Source organism: Coenobita brevimanus, chromosome 8 (assembly GCF_032717465.1).
Source record: "Coenobita brevimanus isolate Jiangsu-jjx chromosome 8, ASM3271746v2, whole genome shotgun sequence".
In the NCBI taxonomy this organism is placed as follows: Eukaryota; Metazoa; Arthropoda; class Malacostraca; order Decapoda; family Coenobitidae; genus Coenobita; species Coenobita brevimanus.
Genome location: NC_136961.1, coordinates 33584248 through 33596706, shown reverse-complemented (window position 1 = coordinate 33596706; position 12459 = coordinate 33584248). Strand labels below are relative to the sequence as shown.

Below are 12459 nucleotides of genomic sequence, written 5' to 3'. Positions count from 1 at the left end.
CAACGAATTTCACCATTAAAATGCTCATCGAGACTCGGAAATGGGTTTTATTGAGTCCTACATACTCATATACAGGTATAGCTGCTCTCTCTCGCTCATCACGTAGGTGAGAGAAAGCCGTTTTCTGTGTAAGGTATACTCAGGTATTTATGCTGGGAAGGTATAGCAATGTTCAGTGCACTTTTCTTATTACTTATTACTTCAACATCTATTACAATTTGTGTGTCTTCCTCTCTGTGAATGCACTATCTTACTCTTACTTGAAGATAGGTACAACCTGACTTCATTACGTACAGTCCTGGCACTAACAAGGTCTTTACTGCGTGACCTCAGTATATAGTCCTTACACTTACAAAAAAATATTGACAACTTACACTTACATGAAAATATTTACAAAATGCCTTCCTTATGTACATCACTGAGTGAGGCGCACAGGCAGAGTGAGGCAGGGCAAGCGTGAGGGGGGGGAGCGAGTGAGTGTATGGCCTTGACAGGCTGAAAGATGGTAGGGGAACAGTTACCATACATGCCTGCCAATTTTTACCCGCAAACCTTGAAAAATGCGGTCACAGTTATTTATTTATTTTTTGTTTACTGTTTTAAAACGGCACTGGCACTGGCCGCAGAATTATGTCAGACCATTTTCAAATGACACTGGCATGCGGCGAGTTAAAGTGTTCTTTCCATCTGCTCACATTTTCTCCCTTGTCCACCAGGAATCTACTATTTTTATCTTTCCCTCCCCAGCTAACTTCTTTAACACCATGTTTAACTCACTTTACCTCTTTCCAGAACATTTTCTTACATTCCCTCCACTTTACACTCAAGTTCCTTCCGAATTCCTCATCCACTCTGTTCTTACTCTCTCTGACTAATCTTATCACTTTTCTTTTCCACTCTACATATAACTTACTTTTCTGTATCTCAACTTCTTCCACACCCCTGTTTCTCATTTACTCACTATATGCCTTCTTCTGAGCCGCAGCCTGCCTCACCTCTTCATTCCACCATGCTGTTCCTTTCAACCCCTTTGGTCTTCTCTTCACCCCACACACCACCTCACAAGCTGCAGAGATTTCTTCTATGAACATCTTGCACACACCTTCCATATTCCCCATCTGCTTAAAATCTTATTAATCTAATTGTCCCTCCACTTCTCTCTTGTATTCTGCCTTTTTTCCATCCCCTTGTAAACTTTCCACTCTCCTTGCAAGAACTACTTCCTCTTGTCCTTCCCTGTTTCTATTCCTCCACGTTCAACTTAGACTTTCACTACCACCACCAAGTGGTGGTCAGAAAGTCCACTCCCCCAACCTGTATAGCTCTTGCATATGTTACACACCTTCTCATTCTATCATCCACACACACATTATGAATCATTGCCTTCTGTTCATTCAGTTCACCACCCACCCTTCTCATCACTTGCCACGTATACCTGTGGATCATTTTGTGTCTAAAGAGGATATTGGCTATCATCAACCCCCTCCCGGCAAAAAAGTCCACTAGAGCACTGTCGTTCTCATCCACATCTGCAGGCATACCTTACTCACCAACTACTCCAGTCACCTTCACATTCCCTACTTTTCCACTGATATCTCCAGTCATAAACTCTCTCATTCCTTTTAAACTTTTCCATTCCCGTTTCCACATTTGTCTAGAAATCTTTTTTCACTGTGCTTGCACGATCTTGCATTGGTGCATACACACACAATCACCCACATTTGTAGCCCACCTTTCAATCTTACCCACACAATTCTTGAGCCAACTGATCCATACTCTCCTATATTGTCCTTCCATCATTTGTACATAACTATACACACTCCTCTTTTGCCCTCTCATTCCCATCCACACCAGTGTATATACCCCATCCAGACTCCCATTCTCTCACACCCTCACCTCTCCATTTAGTTTCAGTTTATCCACATACATCCACATCTGCACCCTCAAGCACCTGGACAATCTCTCTTTCTTTCACCTCATCATTTGCACCCTTTACATTCCATGTAGCTATCCTTACCATGTCCTGTGTTCGGTCCTTAGACGTCACCTGTTGGTCAGTCCTGGTCTAAGGTTTCTTGTTTGTATTTTTAGTTAGTTGTTTTCTGGGGAGGGGCACTAACCCTCTTCCAACCTACTTGTTGTCATGTAGGGAACACGTGTTGGTTAGTTATTAGGTTACCACCCAGCGTTGTAACTGATTTCCTGGTTTATAGGAAATCATTTGGCTTGCCAGTCAGTGTAGAGCTACCCTAAAAACAGAATAGTGCTACACTAAGTGGGTGGATAATGGGCGACCCCAACTTTTAATATATATATATATATATATATATATATATATATATATATATATATATATAATATATATATATATATATATATATATATATTTATATTTATATATATATATTTATATATATATATATATATATATATATATATATATATATATATATATATATATATATATATATATATATATTGTTACAACCCGTGTCTCTCGTCCCTGTATGACTGGTATCAGTCCACCAGACATGCTTGGGTGGTCCTGGTTGGTGCCTGGCACCAGGCACATATAATATGGGAAAGCGCCATCTGTGGCTTGTGCACTTAACCACCAGCTTTGCCTACTAAGTTGATGATTCGCAACTACGGCTCTGCTAGTTTCTTGTCCCGCCTTGCTGACAGGAGGTCTGCGAGGTGAGATGGTGGGTTAGTGCACTCCTGGTCGGTAGTACACCATTAACTCCCGCTGGCTTTTGGTGTTCTCTACACATCCTGGAAATTCTTTCTAGGAGACTCAGCAGCGACCTAGAAACTTACACATGTATCTACTTTGATGAGTATATTTTTCTCCCATTCCTCCCACGTGTCTTGGTGTTCTCTTGCTTGCTATTTATGTATTTGGTTTTGTTTTGTGTTTAGCTAGGGAGTGTATTGTAATTAGGTAGAATAAGTATTAGGTGTTTAAGTGTATTGTTTTAAGTCGGTGGTGGTGACAGTATTATTTATGTATTGAAGTGTAATATTTATTAAAGTTTTAAGTTTTTACCCCTTTTATATTGCCTATACCTCTCCCCCCCTACTGGGTCCTTTCTGGCTGATATGTGTATAGTTCAAGAACATCACTTTGTTACGGTTTAAGAGTACCTGGACCCATAATTTCACTCTGAATCGTAACAACTGGCAGCCGTGACAGGACCCTCCATTAGTCAGTCCCCTCCCCCATTGTCCCCTAGTAAACTCATCGAGTACAGGTTGCTGTCGTACCACTTACTTAATCAATAGCTTAAAGTCTTCTACAGTTCTGTTGTGTTGCTGTTAGCGATTAGTAAGTGTAACAGGGTCTTTGAATGTCGGGGTGTCTTAGTAGGGTTTATCCTCTTCATATATTCTTGGCAGTAGTATATAAACCCTATTCAGTAAGGGAGGAATCCGGACAGTATAGCCGTACCCTTGCCTAGGAGTGCTGGTGATCGCACATACTTGGTTTGCGCAGCCAGGTGGATTAGTAAGTACTTCCGTCTTTCATCACTATGGATTTAGTGGTCGTTGGTGTCCTCAACCTCACTTCAAAATGGGGGTAATCCGGATCTTAGAAATATGCCGTAATTCTCCCCTTTTTCTCTTATAATCATTCCCGAGGCTCCAACATCGTGAGAGTAATTGTTCCGGCGTAACTTGGTGGGACCTAGAACCTACCTTGTTATCACTGCCACGTCCCCTTCGCCTGAATTTTGCTCTCATCATACATTCCTTCAAGGTTTGAGTTGTTCCAGTTTATGGACTCTGTGCTTTTGTACATTCATCCTATTTAACATCCCAAATCATTATGACTACCCGACGATTTGTAGTAGAAGAATTTTTTAAAAATCCCACGGTGGACACGTTGGAACACCCTAACATCAGGAAAGAGGACTGGAAAACTATTACTAGGCAAATTGACATTCCTTTCACCTCCCAAATGACTAAAGAAGTCCTAAAAAATAGTGATAGAAAATCTGACTACTGCTGGGATTTTGGAGTCCAGTGCTATAAACAGACTAACTCCTATGACTACATTTCTAGAAACCCCTGAAAGGACTCGTGTCTCCCTTCCAGCTGAAGTAGCTACACCTGCTGTACCTCCTGTCCATCCCCCTGTTCTAGAGAATCCTCTTGATAGGATATCCACCCCCCTTCAGGAAGAGCAGGATTCTCCTACAGAAGGAAATATAAATACAGAATTAAAGAAGATGGAGTACGAAATGTTGATGTTACAGATGAGATTAAAGCATGAACAGGAAATTAAAGATAAAGAACAACAGACCAGATTGCAGATAGAGCAGGCTAAATTACAAACTAGAGAGAGGGAGTTGGAACTAGAAAGAGAGAAAATAGAATCTGAAAAGCAGTTTAAAGAAAGAGAACTGAATCTAAAGGAAAGGGAAATAGTCACTCATGAAAGCCAGACTGCCTTCAGTCCAGCTAGAGAAGCATCTTTAGTGCCCCAGTTTGAAGAGTCAGATACTGATGGCTTCTTTAAATCATTTGAGTGCGTGGCAAGGGACAACAAATGGCCTGAAGATCGTTGGGTCACCTGAATAGCCCCGAAATTAGTTGTGAAAGCTTGCCGTCTGTTTAATTCCCTATCTGACAGAGATGATCATAAATTGGTAAAGAAGTCAATCTTGGATGCCTATTCAATCTCACCAGATGGTCATAGGATAAAATTCAGAAATTATGTAAAACCACACTCACACATTCGTGGAGTTTGCGGCTGGCTAAGAAATGGTTAGAGGCCACAAGCATCACGACTTTTGAGGACTTGCTAAATCTCATAGTGATGGAGGAGTGGAAGAAAAGTTACCTTTCAATATTCTGAGACACGTGGAAGAGAAGAGGGAAAAAGACATACTCAAGGCAGCTCAATTAGCAGACGCCTTTCATTTGTTGGTCGGGTCGCTGCGTGAACGAAGTAGAAACACCAGTAAAACTGTACAGTCCTCCTCAGGTGTTAGCTTTGCTTCTGGGAGTGGTATGCACACTAGATCCTCAGCTACTAATGTATGTTCTTATTGTAAGAAGCCTGGCCACACTATTGACCACTGTCCTCACCCAAGTTGTAAATTTACATCTAAAGCTCCATCTACCCATAAAAATACACAACCTAAAAAGCCAGTTTTGCATATAAAGGTAGATTCTTCCCCCACAGACCTTTTTGAAGATTTTATATTTTCGGGGGAAGTCTCTTTGGTCCAGGATACTCGGAAGTCCTATCCCATCAAAATTCTGAGAGACACTGCCGGAGGTCAAAGCATGTTGTTGTCAAGTGTTATTCCACACGTCAATATGTGATGAAAGAACAGGTGCTGGTAGAAGATCTCTCTACTTGCACTCCTAAGCCTTTAGTGAAGTTACACCTCTCTAGTGACCTTTTAACAGGAGAGGTGGTAGTAGCTTTGCGGGATAAACCTTTTCCCGTAAAGGAAATTCAGATGCTATTGGGTAACGACCTAGCAGGGAAGTTAGTTGTTCCTAATGTTACTGTCATTGATTCTCCCCTTTCAGAGAGTCCCACACCTGACATTGAGGTAGAACAGCCCCATGTATTTCCGGCCTGTGTAGTAACTAGATCCCAGAAAGTGAATCTCCCCAAAGATAAACCCACCTTTGAAAAAGAGCAGTTCTACTCAGAAATTCTCTCTAAAGAAAATTTAATCCTGGCCCAGGAAGAAGATCCAACCCTAACTAAAATAAAACATGTAGCCTTGGATTCTAAGGCCATTGATAAGGTTCCTTGTTTTTATAATGACCAGGGAGTGCTGATGAAAGCCTATCGCCCCCCTGAGCTAAAGAACTTGGACTCATGGGCTGAAACCCATCAAGTTGTTGTGCCTGGGTCACGTCAAGCTCTAATGGAGCTAGCTCACGATGGGTTGTCTGGTCACTTGGGGATTTTGAAGACCTATAAAAAGCTGCTACAGAATTACTACTGGCCGGGAATGAAAAAAGATGTAGCTAAATTTATTAAGTCATGTCATACTTGCCAGATGGTAGGCAAGCCCAATGAGACCATTACCCCTGCTCCCTTAAAGCCTATTCCTATTGTCAGTGAACCCTCTGACAGAATAATAATTGACTGTGTGGGACCTTTGCCAAAGACCCGCAAGGGCAATCAGTATCTTCTAACCATCATGACTTCAGCTACCCATTACCCAGAAGCATATCCTTTAAAGAACATCTCGTCAAAAAGCATTGTAAAGTGTGTCTCACACCTTTTCACTTCGGTGGGATTTCTCTCAGAAATCCAGTCTGACCAAGGGAGCAACCTAACCAGTCAGTTATTTCAAGAAGTAGTAAAATTGTTAGCTATTACTCATGTAACACCTTCAGCATACCACCCCCAATTTCAAGGCTGCTTAGAACGTTTTCACCAGACGTTTAAGTCCATGCTAAAGAAATATTGCCATAAGAATGATAAGGAATGAGATGAAGATATAGATTACCTCTTGTTTGCCTTACGGGAGTGCCCACAAGAATCCTTAGGATACTCTCCATTTGAACTGTTATATGGATGCAAAGAAAGAGGTACTTTGAGGGTTCTTAAAGATCAGCTCTACCACACTCCCAAGTCCACTGCCGGGAATCTTTCGGTATCTCAGTACATTCAGAAATTAAGAGCTAAATTGTCTTAAGTACGGAAAATGGCAGAGGAAAACCTTGTAAAAACTCATGAAAAGATGAAGTCCATCCATGATACCAAAACTAAACAAAGGACTTTCTCCCCAGGAGATAAAATACTGATATTTCTTCCCATTCCTGGCCACCCTTTGAAGAGCAGACTCTCAGGTCCCTATACTATCAACCGTAAACTTTCTGATGTAAACTACATTGTGGACACTCCTGATCGCCGTAAGAAGACTCGGTTAGTTCACATTAATCTCATAAAGAGTTACGTGGATAGAACAGCTGCAGAGGACTATAAGCCAGTCAGATCTGAAACACCTAGACCTGTGTTGATTCCAACACTTCCCTGGGTATGGAGTCAGAGCCAGTCTTGTTAGGGTCATCTCCCAGTGAAGTAAACTATGGAGAGTCAGACGTTCCCCTCTTCCCTGGTAATTAAAAAAAAATAGTGAAATATTGAACTCCCCACCTTTCCCACTTAACTCAGTCACAAAGGGATGAGATCAGAGAGCTCCTTTCATCTTACCCCTCAGTAACGTCTGACCTTCCAGGTTACTGTAACCTGCTTGAACACGATATTGTCCTCTTAGATGATGTAAAGCCCATAAGGCAATCTGCTTATCGTTTAACACCCCCTAAGAAAACCATAATGAGAAATGAAGTAAAATTCCTAATAGATAATAATCTGGCTAAACCTAGCGTCTCCCCTTGGCTTCCCCTTGTTTACTCACCCCTAAGCCTGATGGAAACAGCCGGTTTTGCACAGATTATCGTAAGGTAAACCAGGTGACTGTCCCTGACTCTTACCCTCTGCCTCTTATAGATGCCATAGGATCATCAAAGTACATCACCACCATAGATTTACAAAAAGGGTATTATCAAATAGGACTATCTGAGAGAGCTAAGCCTTATATCAGCCTTTATAACACCCTTCGGCCTGTTTCGGTATAATGTAATGGCTTTCGGAATGTGTAATGCCCCATCTACAATTCAGAGGGCTATCAATGCTACTATCCAAGACCTACCAAACACCTGGGCCTACTTGGACAACTTGGTCATCACAGCTGACACCTGGGAAGACCATGTATCCCATTTAAAAGTCCTGATGAAACGGCTGCAGGAGGTCGGCTTCCCTGTCAACTTGGCCAAATCCAGCTTTGGTTGTGGAACAGTTACCTACCTAGGGCATATAGATGGACAGGGAAAAGTTTTACCAAAAGAGGCCAACATTGCAGCTGTCTTAAATTTCCCTCTGCCTACCTGCAGGAAGGCAGTCATGCGTTTCCTGGGGATGGCAGGATTTTATAGAAGATTTTGCCCTAACTTTTCTTCCATAGCTGCTCCTTTAACGGCTCTAACAAGCCCTAAAACTCCCTTCAAATGGACCTCGGAGTGTGACGAAGCCTTTCACCACTTGAAGGTGTTTTTAGCCTCTCGACCAGTCTTACAGTCGGCCAATATTGAAAAGCCTTTTACACTCCAGATAGATGCCAGTGAAGTGGGGGTTGGAGCGGTCCTTCTGCAGGAGGAGCAGCGGAGTGGCATTCTACATCCTGTATCGTACTTTTCCTGCAAACTGAAAAAACATCAACAAAACTGTTCTACCATCGATAAAGAGTGTGTGGCCCTCGTACTGGCGTTGAGGAGGTTTGAGTGTTGCCTGAACGCTCACCCACATCTAGTCACCGTCTTCACTGACCACAGCCCATTAACCTTCCTCCACAAGATGCAGAACAGCAACCAGAGAATCCTCAGGTGGGCCCTTCAAGTCCAAAATTTCAATCTACGCGTCAAACATATTAAGGGTACAGACAATCTAATAGCTGACACCTTGTCCCGGGCCCCTACCTAACTCCCTGCAGCTCTGCCTGTGCCTTAAGCCCTACCCACTATCAGATGACAGCAGCCTCTTTCCCTCTGAGGTCTCCAAGGCAGCATCTTCCGCGCCCATTAGCGATGAGAGCTTTCACGAGACAGTTCCAACCTATTGCCCTCCTACGTCAGGACTGCGGAGGTCTTTGTTACAACCCGTGTCTCTCGTCCCTGGATGACTGGTATCAGTCCACCAGACATGCTTGGGTGGTCCTGGTTGGTGCCTGGCACCAGGTGCATATAATATGGGAATGTGCCATCTGTGGCTTGTGCACTTAACCACCAGCTCTGCCTACTAAGTTGATGATTCGCAACTACGGCTCTGCGAGCTTCTTGTCCCGCCTTGCCGACAGGAGGTCTGCGAGGTGAGATGGTGGGTTAGTGCACTCCTGGTCGGCAGTACACCACTAACTCCTGCTGGCTTTTGGAGTTCTCTACACATCCTGGAAATTCTTTCTAGGAGACTCAGCAGCGACCTAGGAACTTACACATGTATCTACTTTGATGAGAATATTTTTCTCCCATTCCTCCCATGTGTCTTGGTGTTCTCTTGCTTGCTATTTATGTATTTGGTTTTGTTTTGTGTTTAACTAGGGATTATATTGTAATTAGGTAGAATAAGTATTAGGTGTTTAAGTGTATTGTTTTAAGTCGGTGGTGGTGACTATTATTTATGTATTGAAGTGTATTATTTATTAAAGTTTTAAGTTTTTACCCCTTTTATATTGCCTATACCTCTCCCCCCCTACTGGGTCCTTTCTGGCTGATATATGTATAGTTCAAGAACATCACTTTGTTACGGTTTAAGAGTACCTGGACCCATAATTTCACACTGAGTCGTAAGAGTACATATATATATATATATATATATATATATATATATATATATATATATATATATATATGGCTGAGGTCAGCGGGTTTATGAAGAGAAAAAATAAATTGGTCCACCTTTTAATCAATGCGGGATCTGCCTTCAGACAAAAGTAGGCTACTGTAGAAACACAACTCATTTGTTTCTGTAACTGCTTTTGTTATACCTTGGTATACACTGCATACCCTGAACAGCGCCAGTGTGTACTCGATGGTTCCATTTAGCATGCCAGATTCTCAGCCGTTGCGAGTAGCCACATGGAATCTTGGTCGAGGCTTGGTGCTCAGATACCTGACCCAAGTCTTCCCTCACAAGTTTACAAAGTAAGTGAACATTAAAGCTACAGAGAGATATTGAAAGATTTTCTTAGATACCAAGTATACCCTCCCGTGGTCGGGACATATATATCTTCCTGGGTCACTCAGCACTTTTCCAAATGAGAGATGCTTCTGAATTGATCTACGTTTTGGAGCAAGTATTTTCTTTTGTTTTTGTTTTTTCATATGAGAGCGTATCTGAACAGCCACCACCATCACCACCACAGCTACCACCACCACCATCACCATCATTATTACAACTACTACAACCACCACCACCACCACCACATTCACCACAACCACTAGTTCTGTCTCAGGTTCCACCACCACTACCACCACCAACACCACCACAACAGTCACAACTTCCATCACCACTATTATTATCACAGATACCACCATGGATTTGGAGAAGGCATATGACAGGGTAGATAGACAAATTGTAGAAAGTATTAAGAACATATGGAGTAGATGGGAAGTTGCTGAAGGCCATGAAGAGTATGTATGAGGGTGCCAAGGCTGCAATGTGTGTGGATAGTGATCGGAGTGAATTTTTCTATATGAAGGTTGGATTGAAACAAGAATGTGTCATGTCTCCATGGTTGTTCAATCTGTTTATGGATGGGGTTATAAACGAGATACAAGATAGGGCAGTGGATGTTGGAGCGGCCCTAGTGAGAGAGGGCAGTGTTTGGAAACTCCCTGTACTGTTGTTTGCAGATGATACTGTGTTGTTAAGTGAAGACGAAGGGGAGTTGCAGGGCCTGGTGAATGAGTTTGGGAACGTGCGTAAGAAACGGAATCTAAAGGTGAATGCAGGGAAGAGTAATGTTATAGTCTTTGAGAGAAGTGAAGTCAGTGAATGTACAGTGAGGCTGGATGAGGAGGAAATGGAAAATGTGAGTGCGTTTAAGTGCTTGGGTAGTGTGATGAGTGTGGATGGAAGGTTAGAGGATGAAGTGCTGGAAAGGGTGCAACAGGGAAGAAAGGTTGCTGGTTCCTTGAAAGCAGTGATAAGAAACAGGGAAGTGAGCATGGTAGTGAAAAAGCTACTACATGACAGTATTGTGATACCAACTCTGACGTATGAAAGTGAAGCTTGGACCTTGTTGGAGGGACAGAAGTCAAGAGTGAGAGCAGTGGAAATGAGGATGTGAAGTCACATACAGAGACCGACCGACAAATGAGGAAGTGAAGGAGCATTGTGGTGTGAATGTGGATAAGATGCGAAGCGTTAGGAGAAACACACTGAGGTGGTTTGGCCATGGCATGGAGAGGATGGAGAGTGAGACACTGACGAGGAGGGTGTATGTGAGTGAGGTGGAGGAGGGGAGAGGGAGGGGGAAGCCAAGGATGAAATGGAGGGATGGAGTGGAGAGGTATATGAAAGAGAGATGTGTGAGCTGGGAGCAGGACAATGAAATGGCGGGTGACAGGACGACATGGAGGCGATTTGTTTGTGGCCACCCCTTACGGGATTGAGGCGTCTGGCAATAGCTAGATAGACCACCACCACCACCACCACGATCTTCACAGCTACCACCTTCTCCACCACCACAGCTGCTACAGTTTTCTGCTATAACAGACACTTCCTGTCACCCTCTTTCGCTCTCTGCAGAGATGTATGAAACTCCCCGGAAATGTCCTGCCATATTTTTCCACGTATGAGATATGTAACAGCAGTAAGGAAACTTATTAGAGGACAAAAACCCACCTCGAATATTTCTGATGACACGAAACTGAGACTTGCCCCTCTGGGATCCAATTCCAACCCTCCTGCCAAGTTTCATGAAACTGATTATTTTCTGTTTTAGTTGCATCACACACACACACACACACACACACACACACACACACACACACACACATCCAGGATTATTGTGTTAGGTGCAACTAACAGCAGACTATTATATTCAGCTGATATTGGGTTTAGTAACCTGAACGTCTTGATCCTAGTTTCATTATCTCTTTCAAGGTCAGAACAATACTAGTCTTCTGTTCAGGAGAAAGCCAAACATTTTTATTAAGCAAACAGCTAGTTACAGGAACCTGAGTGTTATTAAAAAGTAAAATTAATGTGCATCCTACTTAAATTCAGTGGTGCTACTGTCCTCAGCTTCGTGTAAAATAAGAAATATCCACCATTTTGCAAAATTCTCTTTCCTAACACTTTTCACACAAGGGCTGGACCCCATTCGTTAAGAAAGTACAGTAACTCAGTGAATGAGTGAGTGACACAAGAGAGGGTAAGAATTTATTTTGGTCTCCCTTGTTGGCGCTATAAAAACGGTAGTTATTTAAAGAGGCATTCTAAAGTCTTTACTGACCAAGCATTGTGTTATCGAGTCTCTGTATTATTGAATTTTAGATATAACTGTGTCAACCAAAAAGATGTTCTCAATTATTCAATCAGAAGGACACAAAATAAAAGCAGTTGCTACTTCTTCACTTAATTTCACGATCTTTCTCCAGACGGTAACACATTAGGCCTACTGCGTCATACATTTTTGGCCAACTTATTTCTTTTTATCTTTCCGCATAGTTTACCACAAATACTGGACTGTGAGTAAAATCTTAAACTAAGCTATGGTCACACAACAGTTTTTCGTAGGTAATAAGTGTTTGTCTGAGGATGTCATAAGTAACACTGCTTCACCTCAAACTTTCGTCCCTCACATAGCCATAGATCATCACACTGCCACACTTCACACCCTATCATACCTCTCAACTGAA

At 42.5% G+C, this 12459-nt stretch overlaps 1 protein-coding gene and 1 pseudogene across 1 annotated transcript in view; both read left to right on the top strand.

Annotated features, from left to right (window-relative positions):
• The window catches only part of LOC145407416 (glutamate receptor ionotropic, delta-1-like), a 417443-nt gene that overhangs the window by 274917 nt on the left and 130067 nt on the right, over positions 1-12459 (top strand). The gene's annotated exons all lie outside the window — the stretch shown is intronic.
• Positions 1-12459, top strand: part of LOC145406063 (uncharacterized) — a 37718-nt pseudogene that overhangs the window by 3647 nt on the left and 21612 nt on the right.